The 22,373-nt window shown below is 45.9% G+C and overlaps 1 long non-coding RNA gene across 1 annotated transcript in view; it reads left to right on the forward strand.

Moving 5' to 3' along the window:
- The first annotated feature begins 1,055 nt into the window (after positions 1 to 1,055).
- The window catches only part of LOC144139361 (uncharacterized), a 44,055-nt gene continuing 22,737 nt past the window's right edge, over positions 1,056 to 22,373 (forward strand). The window contains exons 1-2 of the long non-coding RNA XR_013316162.1: positions 1,056 to 1,179; positions 11,481 to 11,533. This is a non-coding gene — a long non-coding RNA (uncharacterized LOC144139361). The remainder of the gene's footprint in view (positions 1,180 to 11,480; positions 11,534 to 22,373) is intronic.

The following is a 22,373-nucleotide window of genomic DNA, read 5'->3' on the forward strand; positions in this document are numbered from 1 at the left end:
GGATGTGAAAAATGTGCCCATTGTGGCGCGGAGTGCTTCGAAAAATGAGCAAGAATTGGTATAGGCCTTCCTTATCAATAAAGTAGGAAAGAAATGCTTCAGTGAGCCTTCAGTGGCATTAATTGATAAGGAGATAGCTTTTCTTAATGCAGTTTAAGATGACAAGCGTGTGAGAGAGAGTTCTGTGGCGACCTCGGGTTTTTGAAGTGGTGAGGGGGGACCTTTACGCGCATCCGTCGTTTTGGGTGAATAAGTATTTATGGCTGTTCTTTCAATAAAATTTTGTTGTAAGTACAGTGACTGTCCTTGTCTTGCCTCTCCTTTTCTGTAGCGTATTTCTACTAGTTTTCCCCTTGTCATTGTCTTTTGTATGTAAATGTATTTAAGTAATACGTCGTATACTGTCAGATCGCGTATACTTAGGATAGCCCTCGTTCTTTGTAGAGACATTGCAATTACACAAAGAAAACGACAGTGGTTATTGTGAAGGTTACAATATTTGTAGTGTTTTTTTTTTTTTTCAAATGCCACTATTCCAAAACACCTTGCATGAAACCTTGCCAGCTAAGTTACACCGAAGGGCACCAAATAAATTCCTATAACTGAAACCTTTAAAATTACTAATACTTCACACACATCTTCATATTCGCAGTTTTTAAAAAATACTTCATTTCTTGCTCAACCTAGCTATTCTTCAAAAATGAACTCCTGGTACTGCATATATTTAAAAACTGTGCGGCACCTGAGTAATACAGGAACCCTTATAGCTATTTTTCTTTTAAATTTCGCTCTATTATATCACTAATAAACTAAAATGCCCATCCGAAGGTATCTGCTATATATCTTCAGACTCGTGTGGGGATCGTTGCTGCTTTTTCTGAGTGCCAAAACCGCGCATTTGCGTCTTAACAGGAGTCAGTGAACGGTGTTTCGCATGACAAAATGTTGACCTTTTCCAAACATCTGCAAAATTCAACGTGAACTTCTAAGTATGCGGCTACTTCTTTAGGAATTTTATTATAAATACGCCCTTCCAAACCCTTCCAAAGACAACTTCGGAAATATAACTTCAAGCCATCCGTACACATACAACGTGCTAGGGCACCTCGCCTTCGTGAAGTGAAATATAGGAAAAGTTTTATTTGGGAATAATGATTGGTTTTTATTGCATCGCTCTGGGTGAGTTGCGTTCATGCCTGTCCATTGTTTTTCTCATCGATGGCATTTTCCGCTGGCAACTAGATAGCGTAATGCAACAACTACAAATGATGCATGATTTCAACAGAAACCCTGCTTTAAAAATATTGTAACGTAGGCGAAACTCAAAAGCGGACTGAGACTGCAATGTGCGTTTTGCCTATTACAACAAGCATCCAACTGCTTCTAGTCCAAATGGCACATTGTTGTGCCTGCAGTGCTGAACAATAAGCATCTGGATTCCTGTCAAAAATACTTCTCCTTTCATTTCGGAGATAATTCTTCGCCGTATTAATCCGGCAGCCCATTTCCTTTTGGACATATCCCCACTGTACCTATCATCCGCAATTACGCCAAGGTTTCTGTTATGTTCAGTAATTTTACAAAGAAATCTACTACGCTACGTCTTTCAAGGTAATTTATTGCGTCGTAGTCACGTTGAGCTACCGGCGCTAAGACTGCCCCTTTCGTAACGCTGCGCTTGCTCGGAGCATTTCTGTTGCGTTACCACGTGGCTATGCCGGGGGCAACCGGCTACTTCGCCAGCGCCTTAGCGCCCAATGGTGCCTGGCCAGTCCGTGTGTGTGGCTCAGCAGGAGCCAACCAGCTAACTAAGCTAGGTTTGGTGCCTTTAATATAGAATCGGTACATTGTGTGCGCATGCAGGAGCAAATAATAGTGAAAAACATGATACAGGCGCAGGAAAGCGCTGCTCTGCGTGCGCTTTCTGCCCCAGTCTCAGCATTAAGAGGGTGCTGGCTGCACTGTGTGTGGGTGCCCTTCGGCTCAAGCGATATGATTACTGTAATTATCCGATAATTATAGCTACGTTCAGATTCCATTTTTTTAACGTTTAACGAGCGAACCTTATCTAGCGAAGCAAGTCTAGAGGTGTTGTTCGAGGAATTAGAGGGCATTAAATGGGATGTAATAGGGCTTAGCGAGGTTAGGAGGGCAGGCGAAGCCTTTACGGTGCAGAGAAATGGACACGTCCTATGTTACCGGGGTCTAGAGGACAGAAGAGAGCTGGGAGTGGGATTTCTAGTCAATAAAAGCATAGCTGGCAACATAGACGAATACTATAGCATTAACGAAAGGGCAGCAGGTCTTGTAATTAGGCTCAATAAGAGGTACAAGCTCAAGGTGGTGCAGGGCTACGCGCCCACATCCAGCCACGACGACCAAGTAGTGGAACGCTTCTATTAAGATGTGGAATCGGCAATGGCTAAAGTAAAAACACATTATACCGTAGTTATGGGGGACTTCAATGCTAAAGTAGGCAAGAATCAGGCTGGAGACAAGGCAGTTGGGAACTATGGTCTGGGCTGTAGAAATAGTAGGGGGGACCTACTAGTTGAGTTTGCAGAACGGAATAACCTACGCACAATGAATACCTTCCTCTGTAAACGGCAGAGTCGGAAGTGGACCTGGAGGAGCCCGAATGGGGAGCACAAAAATGAAATAGACTTCATATTATGCGATAATCCTGGCGTCGTGCAGGATGTGGAAGTGCTCGGAAGGGTAAGGTGTAGTGACCACCGTATGGTAAGATCTCGAATTAGGCTAGAGTTGAGGAGGGACCGCAACAAGCTAGTACGAAAGAAGCCGATAAATGAGCTAACAGTAAGACGTAAAGTAGGAGAATTCAGGATCGCGCTGCAGAACGGATATTCCGCCCTTAACGAGGAAGCCGAGCCTACGACACAGGAAGCCAGCGACAACCTTACACGCATTATCACGGAGTGTGCAGTAAAAGTCGGGGGCACTGTGGCTAGACAGGATACTGGTAAACTTTCACGGGGGACGAAAGATCTAATCAGGAAACGGCAAACCATGAGAATCTCTACCGCAGCTGACAGAATAGAACTAGCCGAGCTCTCGAAGTTAATCAATAAGCGTAAGACAGCTGACATACGGAAGTATAATATGGAGAGGATCAAATACGCTGTAAAGAACGGAGGTAGCCTGAAAGCAGTGAAGAGACGTCTTGGCGTGGGGAAAAATCAGATGTATGCACTTAAGGATAAGCAAGGCAATGTCATCACAAATAGGGATAAAATAGTCACAGTGGCCGAGGCGTTCTATAGGGATCTGTACAGTAGCCGGGACATACAGGATAATGCCGAACGAGACAGTAGTTCAGAGGAGATAGACATCCCACCAGTAACGACCGAAGAAGTAAGGAAGGCTTTGAAAGAAATGAAAGGGGGCAAAGCACCTGGTGAGGATCAGATAACAGCAGACCTCTTGAAGGATGGCGGAGAAATTGTACTTGAAAAACTGGCAAACCTGTATACGCAATGCCTAATGACCGCAATGGTACCGGAATCTTGGAAGAACACGAACATCATCCTAATCCATAAGAAAGGGGACTTGAAGGACTTGAAAAATTATAGGCCGATCAGCTTACTGCCAGTCGTCTACAAGGTATTTACCAAGGTAATCGCTAACCGAATCTCTGCAACCGTATATTTCAGTCAACCTAAAGAACAAGCAGGGTTTCGTAAAGGTTATTCAACAATGGACCATATTCACACGATCAATCAGGTGATAGAAAAGTGCGCTGAGTATACTGAACCCCTATATATAGCCTCGATAGATTATGAGAAAGCATTTGACTCGGTCGATACCCTAGCAGTCATTCAGGCATTACAGAACCAGGGGGTAGATGAGCATTATGTCAGAATACTAGAGGATATCTACAATGGGTCTACAGCTACAATCATTCTCCATAGGGAGAGCAGTAAAATACCTATAAGGAAGGGTGTCAGACAAGGGGACACAATCTCTCCAATGTTATTCACAGCATGCTTACAAGAAGTATTCAGAACGTCGGATTGGGAACAGGTGGGAGTAAGGGTTAATGGAGAACACCTCAATAACATCAGATTTGCTAATGACGTTGCCTTGCTAAGTAACAAGGGGGACGAATTGCAAAGCATGCTTTCCGCACTGGGCGAACAGATTAGAACCGTGGGCCTGAAAATTAATATGCAGAAAACTAAAGTAATGATCAGTAACCTCGGGACAGCACAGCAGTTTGAGATAGGTGGCGAGGCAGTGGAAGTGGTAAGCGAATATATCTACTTAGGACAAGTTGTGACCCCAGATCCCAACCATGAGGCAGAGATAATTAGAAGGATCAGAATGGGGTGGGGTGCATATGGCAGACATTCTAAGATAATGAATAGCAGCCTACCATTGTCGCTGAAGAAGAAAGTGTATGACAGCTGCATCTTACCGGTACTCACCTATGGGGCAGAAACTTGGAGGCTCACTAAGAGGGTTCAACTTAAATTGAGAACGACTCAGCGGGCAATGGAGCGGAGAATGATAGGCGTAACATTAAGGGACAAGAAGAGAGCGGAGTGGGTCAGGGAGCAAACTGGTGTTAAAGACATATTAGTAAAAATTAAGAAGAAGAAATGGACGTGGGCAGGGCATGTAATGCGAAGGCAAGATAACCTCTGGTCATTAAGGGTAACAGAGTGGATCCCTTGAGAAGGCAAGCGTAGCAGGGGGCGGCAGAAAGTTAGATCTGCAGATGAGATCAAAAAGTTTGCGGGGATAAATTGGGCACAGTTGGCACAGGACCGAGATAATTGGAGAATAATGGGAGAGGCCTTTGCGCTGCAGTGGGCGTAGATAGGCTGGTTAGGATGATGATGATGATGATGATGATGATGATAGCTACGTGGCAAACTGCGCATTATCAAGCCAAGTCTTGATTATCAAGCAAATGTTGTACGAAATACTGTGGGCTCAGTCTTTGCTATCACTAGTAATGACTGGGTTTTTAAGTCTAGGCCTGAATGATTTTTTTCACATGACTCATCCCTCCAGTGCCACACTCAGTGGTTTGTTCTTTAAGTAACATCTTACGCGCGAGCACATTTGCTTGCCCTTTTAAACGTAACACTGATAAAAATGTTTGCCCGTGATTTTCCCGCAATTAAAAGTCTAGAATTCAATAATAAACCCGTATTGCTTAAGCATGCATCAAACAAAATATATTTGCATACATTCCGGTTGGTTAAATGGTTGTATTTATTACCGAATTCGAACGCTGAAGGACACTGACCTTGTTTATGTGTGCTTTCTGAGTCGCTCAGCAGCGATCGTGCAGCTGTCACGTAGTGCCTCGCCCGGCTCAGGAGAGCGACCGAGGAAGATCCGTTGGCTGGTTCCACAAACAACACCTTTATTTACACGAAGAAAACTCCTAAGCACTCCAACAAAAAAAAGGTCCAAACCTGAACAAAAAAACTCAACCAAAAATATTGCACAAAAGAAACAACACAAGAAGACTATTATGTCCTAGACGGTCTTTACAAAGGATAGTACTTGTAAGGAACCCGTAACAATTGTCCTACGACTACGTGTCCCTATTTTACAGGCCTACACCGGTCGCCAGCGCCGACATGGCGTAGACGCAGTCTGGCCGTGACGCGCTGATAGCCGTAGTCGTCCGGTGTAGCGTCGCCACCGTCGTTGTAAGCGCTCGTTGTGGGGACAGCGTTGATGCCGAGCGACGCCACGTGTTTTCTGGGTGGCTACCCTGTAGTACCCCACTGAGAAGAAGGAAACCCCTGGCCTGGCGACTGGGGTTGTTGCAGCAGGAAGTACCCGGGAGGATCCGGAAGCGTCAGCATGTGGGGACCATCAGAGCGCATATTGACTAGCGTAGATGCTGGACACACGTGCCCGACCATCGCCGTTGCTGAGCCACGAATGCACATATTGGCCGGGCGACTGGGAGGCTGTCAGCCGCTCCCGCCAAGGCTCGCGTGACATTGTCGAGGCCAGGCTTCTTCTTTCAAGGCGGGGCCGTGCGCCCTTCGTGCTTCTGGCTCCCACTGTGCTCTCGCCTCTGGAAAACCTCAGTTGGCTTGTCCACGGTGTAGGTCCTTTTTTTTCCGCGGTCACTAAATTTTTACATTGACTATTCGCTTCGACCGCACTTGCCCGTCTGCTATTCTCCGCTCCTTTATGTTTATGATTCACGGCCTTATGTGGTTCGTCCGCTTCTTGGTGGCCAATTTAAACCCATTATTCTCTTCATGCTCTTATTCTTCTAACAGTTCGCGCTTGGACTAGGCGGCATCGGGGGTCCCCCGTGGCCTTGTCGGATAAGTATATTGCCCTTATAACAAGGGGTAGCTTTCACCCTAGGCTATGGTTTGTTCTGCCTCTTTCGACGTCACATCTTTTTGTGCATTACTTTCTGTGTGAATTTTTATTTCTTGCTTCTGTTATTTTCTTTGATGTGTACAATAATGTATCACATTCGTGTTAAAATTTCCGGCCTTTTCAATAAACCCCTCCTATAAGCTAGCGCTTGTACCCGTCTCCTCTTTCCGTGCTTGTACGTTTTTTTGCGCTGCACAAAGAGATGGATATGCTTCTCCGGCCCTTTATTCGCAGATGCTTTGTCATTATAATAACCTTCTAGGAATGTCCCGTACGCCGTGGCAGCAGTTACACTCAACGATTTCGCAAACGCTTGGATGGCTAAGTAAACAGCAAAACTGTGGCATATGTGCTCCAGTGGCAGCTCCATAGTCCTTGCGGTTCGCAAAGTTAAGCAACTTGAATTTTAGGAACCCAATCACCAAGGCTACTCCTGCTTGGGACTATGTCTTACGATATCTCGGTGTTACAATGGTATGCAACTGGGCTAAACCGAAACAAGTTTGCTAGCCTACTGACCCTGATGAATTCTTTTGAAGTTCCCGTTTTGTCACTGATGAAAGCATTCGAAATAAATTGAATGAATAAAGTCTACGAAACACAGGTTCAAGTCGCAGACAAGTAAAGAAGTACAATTCATCTGGTTTCGTTTCATTCGTTTTCTCGTCATTATTTATTTTTAAGGTGACTTTCACTCGCCTTGTCCCTCCGGCATCGTCCGGCGTAGTCTGCATCCCTCCCCATTTTCCTCGCCGCGCCAGCTGCGCGCTAGCGCCGCTCTCACCGCAGCGGCCTCCCCCATTCTCCTCGCTGCTCCAGCTGCGCGCTAGCGCCGCTCTCACCACAGCGCCATATGCGTGTTAGCGCTCGCCGGCGCTCGCTCCGTCGCCGTGCCAGCTGTGCGTGGGTGCGGGTTACCGCGCAGCTTGCGCTCGGTTAACACATGCGCATGCGCTGCTATGCGCTGTTCTCTCTCATTCCGCTGCATATAAACGCGGTAACTGCGCCGCTCCGCTCAGTCGTTCCGCCACCGCTCCGGCGATGACATCTTCCGATGACCACCGATGATTTGAATGGAGACTAACAGGCCCGCTATCGCGATGGTCGGCGCAACCGTAAAACATTTACACCATATTCCCGCGAGGGGAACCATGGGGTCGATGCGACGCATCGGGGGTGAACATGCGCGTAAAATAGGGACACACAACAACAATGGACACGCTAACATAACGGAAACGCAACGGAAACCCCCGATGCGTCGCATCTACCCCATGGTTCCCCTCGCGGGAATATTGTGTAAATGTTTTCGATAGGAAGGTCAGTATACCAGAAGAGGATGATATGCAGGCCATAAGACGGGGAATGTTAGTTGGCCCGTGATTGTACCTGCAGTCTTGTATATTTTGTTTAGGGGTTTTTCTTAAGCTCGTCGCAGGGTCTCTATAGTGACCAGCTTTTGAACGTGTAGCGGGTAGTTTTCACTAGCAAAGATGTTTTGCTGATGTAGGATTTTACTCATGCAGGCTCTAATCGCTTGCCTATGTTCACGAATAACCTGCAGCCTATCGAAGACCACCGTACGGAAATAACGTATAGCTGTGTAGAGTTTCTTTCCGGCGTTTATAGTTCAGTGAGAATCCTCTATGCAATGGGCAGCTTTCCTGTGGTCTCATGATAACTAAATTTTGTAAAAAAGGGCTTCGTAACAGGAGCACCTTTTTGCATATTTCCCAAGGCGCTAAAGCGTCATTAAAGATGCACGAGTTTAGAAACGCATCTGCGAAAAATTTAGAACTGCAAGACAATTACTCAAACTGAAATTTTCCACTGAAACCGAGGGCTGAATAACGCTATTATCGAAAGCTAATCATCAGGTTTCTTCGCTTAGGCAACTTTTTTTCATTACTGGCGTCGGCTCACATTTCAAGCATCTGTGGCACGGATCCTGAAAGAAGCATGCCGGGTAAAAATTACGCCTAAGGTTGTGAGCTATTTCTGCCTGGATGTCGCAAATCTTGGCTTGGTGCTTGCTGACAACGTCGAGCGGTTGCATTGTTGCAGCATGCTGCTATTGCAACGCTAGTGACGTTGCGTAATATAAAGTAAACGGCTCTGCTATTCTTGCTCATAAAAACACTTTGTACTTACAAACCACGCAAACTGTCAGATATGAAGACGAGAGCCCGCTTGACAAACAGTCGGTATTCTTCGTGTTTTAGAGTAACAACCCTAGATTGCTGAAAACAACCCGCCGCGGTGGCTCAGTGGCTAAGGCGCTGCGCTGCTGAGCACGAGGTCGCGGGTTCAATTCCCGGCCGCGGCGGCCGTTTTTCTGACGGAGGCGAAAAACAAAAACGCCCGTGTCTGCGAGATTTAGGCGCACGTTAAAGATCCCCAGGTGGTCAAAATTAATCCGGAGCCCTCCACTACGGCGCGCCTCATCGCCTGCGTTGCGTCGGCGCGTTAAACCCTAAAATCAAATCAATTGCTTAAAACACTACCACCTGTTGGTCGATGTCCTAACCTAGAAGCGAAACTGTGTGTGCTTTGTTTACCACCTAAGTAGTGAGCACGTTAAACTTAGTTGTTCGCTGTGTCATTCTGCAAAGCGGCCTTTATTCCACGTACCTTTACGGAAACGCTTTGTTGCATCTTATCTGTCTTATCAAGCTACTGGCTGTGGGATGCATTGAAAAATTACATTCGAGTTTTGGCACAAACAACGCACGCCGTGGAAGGAATAAATTTTACCGAATAACTCCATTAAATATTAATAACGAAGCTGTTTAACAAATCATAATTTTTCGTGTCCGCAGTTAAAAATAGAAAGAAAGTGCCGATGGGGCTCACGTGAGCACGGGCGTCGCAGTGACAGCCCGGCAGTTAAAACCAAGAAAATTCCGAGCTCTCATGCGTGCCTGTCTCATGGCGGCCGCCAAGCGTCAGCGGCGCACGTTTGTCAAGCCATGCATACCCACTTAGAAATATTCGTCAAGATTGGCTAAAAAAAATCCAGCGTTCGCTGAAGACGTGGCAACACTTGCTCGAAACAAGAAAGACTCCAGCGGTCACCCTAAAAGTGCCAACACTTGATCGGAACGAGAAAGGCACGTCATAGCGCACACACCTCTAAGTCGATGTCCAATAATTGACACTTCCAAAAAAGCGAGGAAGCTCACACTTATAGCAACAATGATGGAGTAAAGGTCGTTGCGGCAGCGAAGAAGAACCAGATCCGCTGCAATCGTGGTTTTGAGCCTGCGTGATGGTTGTGAAGGTTGCGTACAGCGTTGCTACCTTCAAATCTTACGCGTTATTGCGAGCTTCCTTCACTTTTTTTCCTATTTTAACTTGCTGCTATGAATAACGGGTGCATGTAACAGTTCTTTATAGCTTCCAAACCCAATAGCGGCACTGGCCTTGGGTATACCTGGTGGCCTCAGAACCCCACGCGGATACGCCCTCATCGAGTTAAGTTACCCGAGATGTGGTTACATTAGAATCCCTGGCCCTCACTGTTTCAAATTGTATCAGCCCCAGGAAACGTGTTTAGGTGAGTTTGGAAATCAGCTGTTTTGCGCAAAGAAGGAACGTTATGTTCAGCTATAGCCCATTTTCAAATTTTATTTCTAGCTTGGGCGGGTGATCCCGGCTGAATAAAAGAACGGGCCTGTAGGAACAAATGTCAGCGAACTGGATCGTTTTCAATGACTCTAAGAAAATTTTGTTACTCAATGCGGCAGTGTATCTGGTTTGTGTTTTTTCATAGTAAATGGTCACACAATATTTAAGTAACTTGAAGTAACTAAGCGTTATTTGGATGAATAACTCTATGTCGCTTAATATGTGTGCTTCATAATAGTGCTTGTGCTTTCCATTTTTATTAGTTTGTTGGCTTATGCAATCCTCTGAAACCTGTAAATAGTACAGTGTATCCCCCTTTCTGACCTTTCTTGAATTTTTCGCTGTGCGGAAAAAAAACAGTAGAACCAAATGCATCATTCCAGTCCGTGCATCAATATTGAATGTTCTTGGCTGTGTCCGTTGTACTGCATTAAATACCAAATACTGCAAATAAACTACGTTCCTCACGTAAGAAATCCTGTGCTCGAAAAAACGGAAAACATCCACGATAATGTTTTCCCATGCCGCTGAAAGCTGTGTGAGTGAACGGGCAGTTGAAATCAAGAATTGAAGTAAAATTTCAGCATAAACTGCAAAAAGCCAGTGAAACCGCAATGACCAAAACTATTGTTGAAAGAACAACTGTTAAAGCTCCTGTAAAAAGCTAGCCAAGAAGACGGAGCTCCAAAGGCTGTCGCCCAAACGTTATTAAAAATGTGAAAGGCATAGGGTGTGTTGTTGAATTATTCTTGCAATCCGGCATGTAATGAAGGTCCATGGGTCTCTGTAGATGCGGAATGATACGATAAAATTGTGTGTGGGCAAAAACGTGCCGTGGTGGCAGCTGGCAGTGGTCGAAGTATAGGATGGTGCAAACAGGGATAGGAAAGATTGACGGTGGAGCCGAAAGACAGCAAAGTCACCCCTGCCACGTGTACAACCATGCCACAGCTGTATATGCAGCTTGGTAGCTGCAGCACCACGCGGCTTCTGGTATGACTGAATCGCAGAAATACGGTCGCATGTATCCAGAGAGCGTAATGCCAATGATGAGATTGTCAAAAATGAGCGCAATTTATGTGCACTGAGAAGATCTACCCCATTACCTCACACGAACGCAGCAGTATACAGGTGCCCTTAGGGATTTTCTGAGAAACCACTTTTCATGTAGCGAAAATAATGAAACAGCGTTAAATAGCTAAATATATCAAAACCCCTATGCAATCACATAGTCCATCTGAAAACCTTGAAAGATAACGTATGTTAGAAATTACTAAATTTGCGCTAATTCAGCCATATTGAAAAAACCAATTTTTAAATGACTGCCGTGCATGACTGCCCTGCAAGGACATATTTATTCCGCGCCAGGTATGTTTATATGAGTGGAAATTTTAAAGAGGATGTGCAATACAGAATAATTCACTTGTGGTGAGTGTCATGAGTAACAGTTTACCGCGTTCATTTTTCAGTTCTTTCAGCTACTTTGCCTGGGATTTTGGGATGTCTTGCAACTCCGCCAGAGGTAAACAGTTCAATCTTTTTGCTTAAACTTTATCTAGGAGCGTCCTTTCCTGCTATTCTAAACGTCCGAAGCTTTTAGTGTTAATATAGTTTGAGGCAGTACACTGTTAGTGCTGAGCATTTTGACAACTATATTTAGGTGATTCCAGCGCCTTTGTTTAATTAAAACATGTGTTTCAGATTTTTTACACAGCTTTTATTCTGCATTACCTATAACGAATGCTAAGTAAAACTATTTTAATTGCTTAGTGCACACTGCAGCTCACAAATAATTTAGTATAGCAGTCCTAAAAGCTCGATAATAAACTTTAGGAATTTTATAGCAATTATCCCGTGAGACTTTGTGGCGGTTGTTAAAAAATGCAATACCCTCCCGTGGCTTGGGTACTACCAATAAGACAATGCCAATACAGTCTAGCGCCAACAATTTTTTTCCTCATCCCATTTTCTTGCACTGTTTCTCTGTTACGCTGAAAGAACCTGTACCAAAGTTTAAATTATACTTGGCGCTAGTAGAATTCAAATATTTGGTAACATCCGTTCTCAGTAAAATAATAGTTGTCAACGGGGTACCGGACTTATAAAGGCCTTTTAGAGTGTCGTCCCCATTAGATCCTCGTTATTTGTCACAGAAAGCCATCCGCTATAATCTCGAACGTGTTAATTGTTGGCTTATGCGCTGGTTCCTCCATGTAATACCCTCAAGTGGGAGCTTTGAGAAAATAGGGTTAACTAAAATTCAGGTAATAGCACACCTGAGATTGCGGAGAGCACTCGGTTAGTACGTGTCACCGTTACAAAAAAATATGCGCTGCAAAAGGTACGCAGCCAGCGTCAGCAGAAAACGTCACAAGCACTTCACAGGGGTATAGGGCACAAGTGGGAAAAAGACTATATAGGTTAGGGTGTTTCTACCGATGTGGACGATGGATGGTGGGGCTTTATTCGAGGGGGATTATCATGCTTCGTCAAATTTGTTTGTGCTAGTGTGGCGTATGGACATAAAAACGTGCATGTGTGAACTGCTCATTTTCGAATTAATTCAACATCAGGACGCCCTGTATAGACTGCGTTTTTTGTTAACCGAGTGTTCTGTTGACACCAATGGTCGCAACAGACACCTTGGGCGGCGAAGGAGGGGTAATTTTTGTTAACCGAGTGTTCTGTTGACACCAACGGTCGCAACAGACACCTTGGGAGGCAGAGGAGGGGGTAAAGATAAAAAGCTTCGCTTGAAAAGGACTCCAGCAGAGGTTTCTGTCTACCAGGAAGTTCAAGTGCTTCACAGGCGACACCTACTGAACCTTAATCATAAGTTTTGAACCCCATCTCTCCGCTCCCCGTGATGACGAACGTGTAGGCAAGCTATGAAGAATTTCGGTGCTGTAATTTTGAAGCTACCCCAGTTAATACCTTCTGAACTTTACCTGTACACTTCGCCATTATTCGAAGCGCCAATAAAAGTTGCCTCACATAGTAATTTTAACAGATGGAAAAAAACATTAAATAAGAATTATTTTCCTCGTATTCCACATCAATTTCCCAAATATGTTAGAACATGTGCTTTCGGAGCACATTGCTGACCTGAACTGTCGACGTTCACGGAACGAAGTTTATTTGATTGGATAGACCGCTCAACAGGCCAATGGTTGATTGCAAAAACTGCCAACGACGTAAAACCCTCAAGCAACAACAAAGCTCACTGACAGGATATACAAATAAAAATTGTAATATTGAATCTGCCCCAACGCGAACCTAATTTATATTCGTTGCAACCACGGAATATATATTTGTCGCGTTTATGCAACTACAGTTCCCGCAGACGTTTGTTTTATGTGTACATGTAAGCGCAGGTGACTGCTTGGGAAGCTAAGCTAGACTGTACTAGAAGTTTTACAGTGGCCCGACCGGCCGCCGGGAGAGGTGCTTGTTTCGCGCAGAAAATAGCGGCGGTGCTGTAGTCAACGGCCACTGAAAGCGAAAGCGGCGGCTGGCGGCGCGCACGGCCGCGCGCCCAGCCGGGCCAGGAAACGCTTTACGCGCGGAGCGCTGGACATTTTTTCTGCGGGTCGTCCAATTGCTGAAATGTACTGTAGGTACAGTGGACTGCGGGTAACGAAATGAAAAATAAACGCTGCAGCTAATTTTGCGTTAGTTTTGCCTTTCCCGCTCGACAACCAGGAAAATTACGGATTTTCCTTCGGGGCAGCATTCGTAACGGATTGTAATAAAAGTAAATGCAGCGACATTCTCGCTATTCCAATTTCCTATAAAAACGTTTTTTTTTTTGCGTTGAACTGCCTAATATGAACCAGTTCATGACTTCGTTATGATTGTGTCCTTATTGCGCTGCTTTATCGACATGACAGGAAAAAATATGAGGACTGGGATGATAGCTTCTCAGAAGAATTTCTTAGTTATTGTCTTGCAATTTACGCTCGGACTGCAGTTATGTGTGTTAATATCATAAGTTGCGTTTGTTTTTTTTATTGCGTGAGTTGTTATTATAGCAGTATTTAACCAGTGTCGCGGTTGGGACATTTACGGGTCACCGTGGTGGCCGAACAGAAAATGACACGCGCAAGCGAAATATCTTTTTAACTGAAAAGGGGTTAGCCCAGTGGTTAGCTCAGTTGTCTCAGTGACCGTCTTTCATAGAACGATTCCCGCAACGTTCAATTAATCGCACCACCTTTCACCTGATTCGATCAAGAAAGGAGTTGAATCAAATTAACACAAATTTTTTTCACAAGTATGCTGAGGGTAAAATCACACGCACATAAAACAAATGCAAACATAGATCAGAAAATATATTGACCGCGACAAAAATGAAATATAACACGTCTACTATAGGGGTAAAGGTTCAAGAACACTAACATGAAGGTTCAAATAAAAGGAACTGGAACAATTACACCTTTTGTTTTCATTTTCAATCGCCCAGCAAATGAAATGTAACGCGGGAAATCATGCCCAAAGTCTCCACACCTAAAGGTTTAGGAATAACGGTAACATGGAGATTTAAATTGACATTTTTGGCAAACGCATTTTCATACGTCGCCCTCGATCATTAGAGACGGCTAAGTTTAAGGTGTTGCTCCCACCTTCGCATGTAATCACGGAACTTGTTTAAACATTTTATATAGAAATGAATCCGTGTCAAAATGTCTACAGAATCAAACCAAATTTGCTGTCAAGGTCTCGCTGCTGGTCGCAACCAACGCCGTTAAGGTGTTTGTTGTGAATAAGGGCTGCCGCACATCCATAACGCTGTCATGGTGGAGCTCCTTGTCGCTGAAGCAACTGGTAAAAACGTACTAGAGATCGCTAATAAACTTTTTAAAAATGCGCGGAACGATTCAGAAGTACCCCCAAATTACAAGAGGTAGTAAACACAGCGGCATCGTCCCCTGGAATGCAGGATTGATCCTGCAGACTGGGCACTTCGTTTTCAGTGCACACTTCCTTACCAAGCGCCTGCATACGACATAGCAGGTTAATAAAATAAGAAAGCCTACTAACAACAGTACAAGCATCAACGGCAGGGGTATCCCAGAAGAAGGCTTTTGGTATTTTCGTTCCAAATAGGAACGTAAAAAAAACAGTAAACTTTTTGCAGCATAGAATTTGCGCCCCGCCGCTTTTGCTTCATGCGCAGAGTCAAGAAGGGGAAAGGGAGAACATTCCTGGTGCCTGTCCGTCAAATTAATCCCTCTTTAAGTCGAACTCTGCTACATGCCAAATATTTTCGCGAAACTTTTTCTCAACGTGTGTTTATCTCCCATAGGCGCTACGCATTTGCCCGCTTGATCTCCAAACGTTTTTTCGGAGGACCATGGATGTCTTGAAATACTGGCAGAGAAGACACAAGGCAAAGTCCACTGCAGGCAGCTAATAAGGTCCCCGTTCGAATGATTACTCCTACTACTCGCCGAACGCGGTCGTGAAGTGCAAGTTTACGCGGACTACGCGTCCCTATTACCGGAATAATGCTGTCTGGCGCGTACATCATTAAGATAGCTGGGGACGACGCAGCGGATCATGCGGACGAGGAGGAGCCTCCAGAAGTGTCTACAACGGCAGAAACAACATACTTGCTGCGTCTGCTTTGTAACAAGGTAGAATGTAGCGGTGGTGACCACCAATTCATGCGATGCATTGAGAATTCTCCGGTACGCTTTTCTGGTATGCGGGTGCGAACGCGAAACATCCGAGCGCAACACAGTTCTTTCTTCTGCAATAATAAAAGTTTCTTTTTCCTGCGAATTATTTTGCCTTTATTACGAAATCTCCCCTGTGCAATAGTGCTTTTGTTAGAAGCACTAGCTGTAATTTCAGGGACCTGGCTACACATTTTCGGCATTTGACTTAACTCGAAACTCCGCGCTTATCTCAAAATTTTCAGCTAATTTTACGACTTTTAGTTAACGAGAGATTACTGTATATCAACAACTAACGTCTTCATAAACCGCATAAAAAATAAAAAAAGTATCGTTGGGGGGGGGAGGGGAGGGGGTGGTCGATATTTTTATGGCGGGTCGTACTAGTTTAAAGTTTGCTCAAGCGTAGTCATAACGTTTCTGCGTCTACTTTCTAAATCAGCTGGCCAGAGGAGCAGGTTCGATTCCCGGCCACGGCGGCTGCTTTTGTGATGGAGGATAAAAGCGAAAAACACCCGTGTCTTCGAGATTTCGGCGCGCGTTAAAGATCCCCAGGTGGTCAAAATTAATCCGGAGCCCTCCAGTACTGCTTGCCTCATCACCTGTGTAGCGCCGGCGCGTTAAACCTCATAATCCGAAATAAATCAGCTTGGCAAGCGCAAAACACCGCAGCGAGCAACGCAAATATTGCCGCGCGCAGGCTTTGAGCTGGTGCGGGGAGCGACGGCTGTTCAGTTGTTGACGACAGCAGCGCCGCCGCTATACCGGTTTTATTTTCTGCGCGAAAGTCGACCCGGCGGAGCTATGGGAGAGGCCGCCGCTCGGGCCACTCGAAAACTTCTAGTACACTCCAGCTGAGCAGCTTCGCCAATTCTTCCGGCGTAATATACATGCACCTCCGTAACTACCCACCGACGAGCTCTATTTTATTCGCTGGATCGGGTCTCCTCCAATGAGTGTGCACGCAAAAAAAAAGTAAAGAGAAAGATCAGAGAAGAGTATTTGGTTCCTAAGAAAAAACTGCAAGGCATATCAGCACAAGCTTCGCTCAAACGCGTTCTCTCTCTCTGCCTAAGACAAAAATAGGTTCCGAAAATATTGGCCGAGCGTACACAGCGTGGCAGCAAATTCAACCTCCACGCTGCCTTTTGCAGCGAAGTTCCCGCGCTGAGAAACGGGTGGTGCGCCGCAATTGTCGTGCCAGCGCCGCTACTAAAACAAGAATTTAAGTTCCCCTCTGGAGGTGAAAACCGAAACGGCGTATGCGTTCGACGTTTCCGCGCATGTAATGATACCCAGATAGTCATTTAATTCGCAGCTCTCCACCTAGACGTGCTCAACGCTGTGTAGCATCGGCGCGTTAAACATCATAAACAATCACACCACCCCCTGCTCTCTTTAACCGCGCTACCAGTCGACAGCGGCTATCGCAACGCTCCGACTGGGCTGCGCACCAGCTCGGGCCACTGTCACCGTGGCCCACACAATTTCAAGAGGACGGTGGACACAGTGTTGTGTCGCCTCAATTGCAATCATATATTTGTACCTGGCCGACGTCGTAATGTGTTGGCCCACGCTTGAAGAACATCAAGTGCGTCATCACCCAGATTTTGAAGCCAGCCATTTCGCCCAACTGTCCGTAAAGCCAGTGAAATGCACTTTCATAACTAAGAGCTTAAATGTCTAGGCCACATGATGAGTTTCTAGGGCGTCTGCCCTGAACCAGAGAAAACATCGGCTGTTACTTTATTTCCTATACCAACACAGAGGGGCCATGCGCCGCGTCGAAATTCTCTGATGGAGCTGCCAGAAGAGCAGCTTGCTCAAGAAATTAATGACCTGCACACGCAGGCAATAAATACCCATCACGTTCTTGTTCTGAAGTGGCTTCCATTTCACTGGGGTGTGGCTCGAAACGACGAAGCCGACAGATCTGCTGCGTCCCCGCATTTCAGCCCAATTATTACTCCAGTGCCTTTCACAAGGCGAGACGGAGCGACTCTCCTGTCATTTGTTGACAAGAGCCCTCATCGATTGTTGTGGGCTGACCCAAATAAGCCCTACCAGCCGTTGCACACAATAGACCTTGAGTGTCGATTTCGGATACCAAGCTGTCTGTTCAAGCGAGATGAAGCTGTCCTGCATGGCATCTGATTCAACGTGGCGCACACAAAGCATTTAGTTTTTAAACTTCACCAGGATTCCTCACCTCTGCGCCCTACCTGAACAGTTCGAGAGGACGTGAAGCACATTCTTTGCGCATGTCCGGGATACAAGCTAGAGGGTAGCACGGCTAAGCTTCCTCTGGGACTGCCCCTGTGCGCCCAGGTCTCTTCGAGGCACCTCCTTGGCCGTGACTTACAACCGGCAAGACAAGTCGCACAAAAAAGGCGCTCGTAACGTTCCTCCGGACCACTTGACTTGTGAGTGAGCAATGAACTCTCATAGAAATGACCATATATGGCCTGATTGTGTCTGTGTGCTTGAGTATTCATGTGTAAGTCAGAGTTCTTTTCATATATCTTCATCACACCTTCATCCGCATCTGGTGTAGCGAGTAGGGCGCTTGGCCTGGCTGACCTCATTTGCCCATTCAAGATGTTTCTCTCTGTCTCTCTGAGCATACTGCAGACGGTTCATGTATAACATCATCAACATAGCTGAACCGTTAACTCGTTTGATTTGGACCCCGAGCAGTCAGGTGCGTTTATGGAGTTAAATATGTGATTACAAAGTCCGCCAATACCTGGGCACTTTCACAAGGATGCTAATACTGAGTTGCACACAGACGCAAGCAATGTTGTACTGTGTGCGGCGCTTGTGCAGTGGCAAGATTGCATGGTGCGAGTAGAGGCTTATGCAAGCCGCTTCCGTTGCTGCGCACGAACGAACTTCTCTACTACAAAAAATTGCTGGCATTTATGTGGGACGTCACAAATATCCAGCCTTATTTATATGCACGTCCTTTGAAAGTGGCGACGGACCACCATTCTCTCTGTTGTTTGGCCAATATCAAATGCCGCTCAGCGCGCGTTGCCCGCTGAAGCCACAAATTACAGGCATTCGACATTGCGCTAATATACGAGAAGCTCGCTACCTCTCATGCACTACAGGCTACAGGAATCATACCAACTAAGATGTTTACACAGGACTTTTAGGTCTATGTCTTTCGCACTTGCCGAAGAACAACAAAACGACCCTGAGCTTTGCACGTTTATCAATTTCCTTGACAAACGCATGCTTTGACCGAAAAAACCAAACCTTATGCACGCGGACAAACATCGTTCTCTGTTCAGAACAACGGCCGATACAAAAAAATGTTGTCCCCAAGGAGGCCTCGTACCTGTAGCCTATCCCAAACACACTGCGTTTGGGAGAGCCTCCACAATCGACGAACAAGCCAGCAACCTCAACAAAAAACGAAGGCTTATGCGCGAACCCCAAAGAGCTCCCTCATCCGCTTTTCTGGAGCGACACCGAAAACTGTTTCTATACTTAACCATGGGACGATGCTACGGTGGTGGTAATCACCATAAAAGCGCAGAAAACACCACGTAACTCAAACCGGAAGGTGCATGGCTCGTTTCGACCCCTTTTTCACCAGATTTTGGCCTCGCTAAAGCCTCGCCTCGCAAGGGTCGTCACTGACCATGGAACGTTGCCAACACGAACGAACGGTTTCATTCCTCACCATATTGACACACTTGCCCAAGGTGAGATTCTCGTGAAAGGCAGCTTTCAGCTGCTTCTAGACAAAGGAAGAGGTGTTGCGAGAGGCATAGCGCCAGTTGAGGGCGGGCGTGTGCGAATGTGTCTTACAAACTTCTAAAATAAACCACAGTATATTACGAAAGCTGTAATGATAGCACGCGTAGAAGAAATGGCAGAAACCGCCACCGTTGCTGCGACATCTGAGATGGTGGAATAGCGTAAAGAAGAGCACCACACATGAAACTCGACGTTGACTCCAAGCTTTCACCAGAGCAAAGACGCGAGTTAGATCCGCTGACCCAGTTGTCCGACTTTTTTAATAGCGACACTGTTTAGCGAATCATAATTTGTCGCGTCCGCAGTTAACATACCAATAAATTGCCCAGCGCACGCCAGTGATCTCGGGCCTCACTGCAAACCCGGGCGTTTAACAAAACCAAGAAAATGCCTAGCGCTCGTGTGTGCGGGCCTCGCGAAGACCGCCCTGCGTCCCTAGCGCACGCTTGTCAAGCCAAGCGTACCCACTTAGGAAGGTTAGCCAAGATTGGCCAACAAAGCTGTAGCGTTGGCCGTAATCTTCGCCGTAAGCTCGGAATGAGAAAGACAGGTCATAGCATGCGCCCCTCTACGGTAATATCCAATGATTATCCCTTCCAAAAAATTAAAGAACCTCACACTTATAGCAAAAATGGAGGCGTAAAGGTGGTTGAAGCTGCAATCGTGGACTTAAACATTCGTGATGAAAGTGATGGCAGCGTACAGCTTCGCTACCTTCAAGAATTAATCGCTGGTGTAAGCTTCCTTAGTTTTTTCAACGACTTGTGGTCGTTGAAAAAACTGCATGGGGATTGCTAAATGCCTGAATGGGGATTGCTAAACGCAAAATAATAACTGACGAAGCTAGGCACCGAAGACGGCAGTCAACATGCCGAGTTTTCCTAAAAACAGCAAAAATCTATATACGATCAGATGCAAGACCTGCTGAAAGACGACAAAATTTAGCCATCCAAGAATCCCTGCGCTGCGCCAGTTGTGCTACTTAAAAGGAAATATGCGACAATGCATATTGCGTTTACACTCGGCGACTAAATCAAATACCCAAGAAGTATTTCTATCCGTTCACACCAATTGACCACGCACTTGGTCACCTTCGTCGCGCTAGGTATTTCTCGTCGATAGATCTCAGGGGATATCGGCAAATAGAGGTGAATGAGCCCGACAGGAAAAAATAGCGTTTATTGCTACAGACGCACTTCACTAGTTTACAGTCGCACTGCTAATCTTGGTGCTTCGAGCGCAACAATTAAGCAAGTGATCTTCTCGCCAGCCTGATATCGCAAACATGCCTCGTCTCTATAGACGAAATCGTCATCTTTTCTCGCACGTTTAGAGAAGGTTTAAGATGCCTTTTAACCGTCCTAGAGGCTCTCAAAAACGTCGGTCTCACGCTTTACCTAAAGAAATGCTGTTTCACCTGTTGTGAACAGAGGTTTCTTGGGCATACTGGGAGTTAAAAACGTTTTAGTGCTGACCCCCGTAAAATAGCTCCCATTTATGCCTTCGCTACACCAGCGTACCAAAAGGCAGAGAGACAGTTTTTGGGATTATGCGCTTAGTACCTCCGCTTTATTCCAAATTTTTCTCTGATCGCCGCGCCGTTGACTTACTTCACAAACGAAGCCCTTCCATGACAACGGACCAAAGAAGAGCCATTTGTCTTCGAGGAAGTAAAAGAAGCTCTCCAGAGACCGACATTCTTGGCGGACTTCCCGCAGCATGCCTATACCAACATTCGCCCCTATCCTGTGACAGCGGACTTGGCGCTGTGCTTCTTCATAGACGGGATGACGCTCAACGTGTCGTAGCGTATGCCAGTCGTGTCCTCAGCAGAGCCGAAAACTACTCGACAACAGAGAGGGAACGTCTTGCAGTTGTTGCTGCAATTGCTAAATTTCGACCCTACAGACCGTTTAGTCTGGTTATCGATCACCACTCGCTGTGTTGGCTCGCTAATCGGAAAAGACCAGCCGGGTGACTCCGTCGGTGGGGCTTCCATGTCGTGGAGTTTGACGTCCGTATAACCTATAAATCAGGCCTTAAGTTTAGTGACGACATGGCCATCTTAGTCCCTGTGGGACCCGCCCTGGTGGATACCAACGATAGTGATGAAACCATTCTTGTGGCACTGCAGACCTGGTGCTTTATAGTGCGACAATAGCGTAATGCTGAGCTGTGCAAATTGATTGCGCGCTTTGGAGGTCACCATGTAGTTACTTCTCAACTCCATGCCCATCCCTTATCGAAATTCTGTCTCAGAGACATTGTACTGTAATAATACTTTCACGGAAATAGTCGGCGTTGGCTAAGCGTCACGCCAGACAACCTATGCGAAGAAATCATGCTAGCATGCTATGCCAACCCAGCTTTTGGACACCTTGGCTACAGTAGCACGCTAGCGAGAATACGCACGAATTACTTTTAGCCTCCGCTACTGAAATACGTACGTCGCTACACCAGAGTATGCCAGAAGTCCAGCACCGAAGAAACCTGCTATGCGGCCTGCTGGATTATAGCCGCCTCTCGGACCACCGATGATCCTTTCGAGCAAGTGGCACTAGATTCACTCATTCACTTTCCAGATCCAACAATCCCAATCGGTGTATCATTATAGCCACAGACGAGGTCATTCGAGATGCAGAATGCAAAGTACTTCGGTTTGGAACAAACACATAAATTGAAGCTTTCATGATTGAGTCTATTATATTACTACACGGCGCTTCCAAGGCACTCATAACAATCCACAGATCAGCATTTCAGTCTCAACTTACCCAGAATATCCTGAAGTTGAATAACAAATGCCAGAGCCAGACAACAGCCTACCAACGACAAACGAATGGCCTGACAGCGCGTTGTAAGACCTTCACTGATGTGATCGGTATGTCTGTTCACGTCGAGCACGGCACGTACCATGAC

The sequence above is a fragment of the Haemaphysalis longicornis genome, unplaced genomic scaffold (assembly GCF_048455015.1).
Source record: "Haemaphysalis longicornis isolate Haplotype H1 unplaced genomic scaffold, Haemaphysalis longicornis Haplotype H1 scaffold_5, whole genome shotgun sequence".
In the NCBI taxonomy this organism is placed as follows: Eukaryota; Metazoa; Arthropoda; class Arachnida; order Ixodida; family Ixodidae; genus Haemaphysalis; species Haemaphysalis longicornis.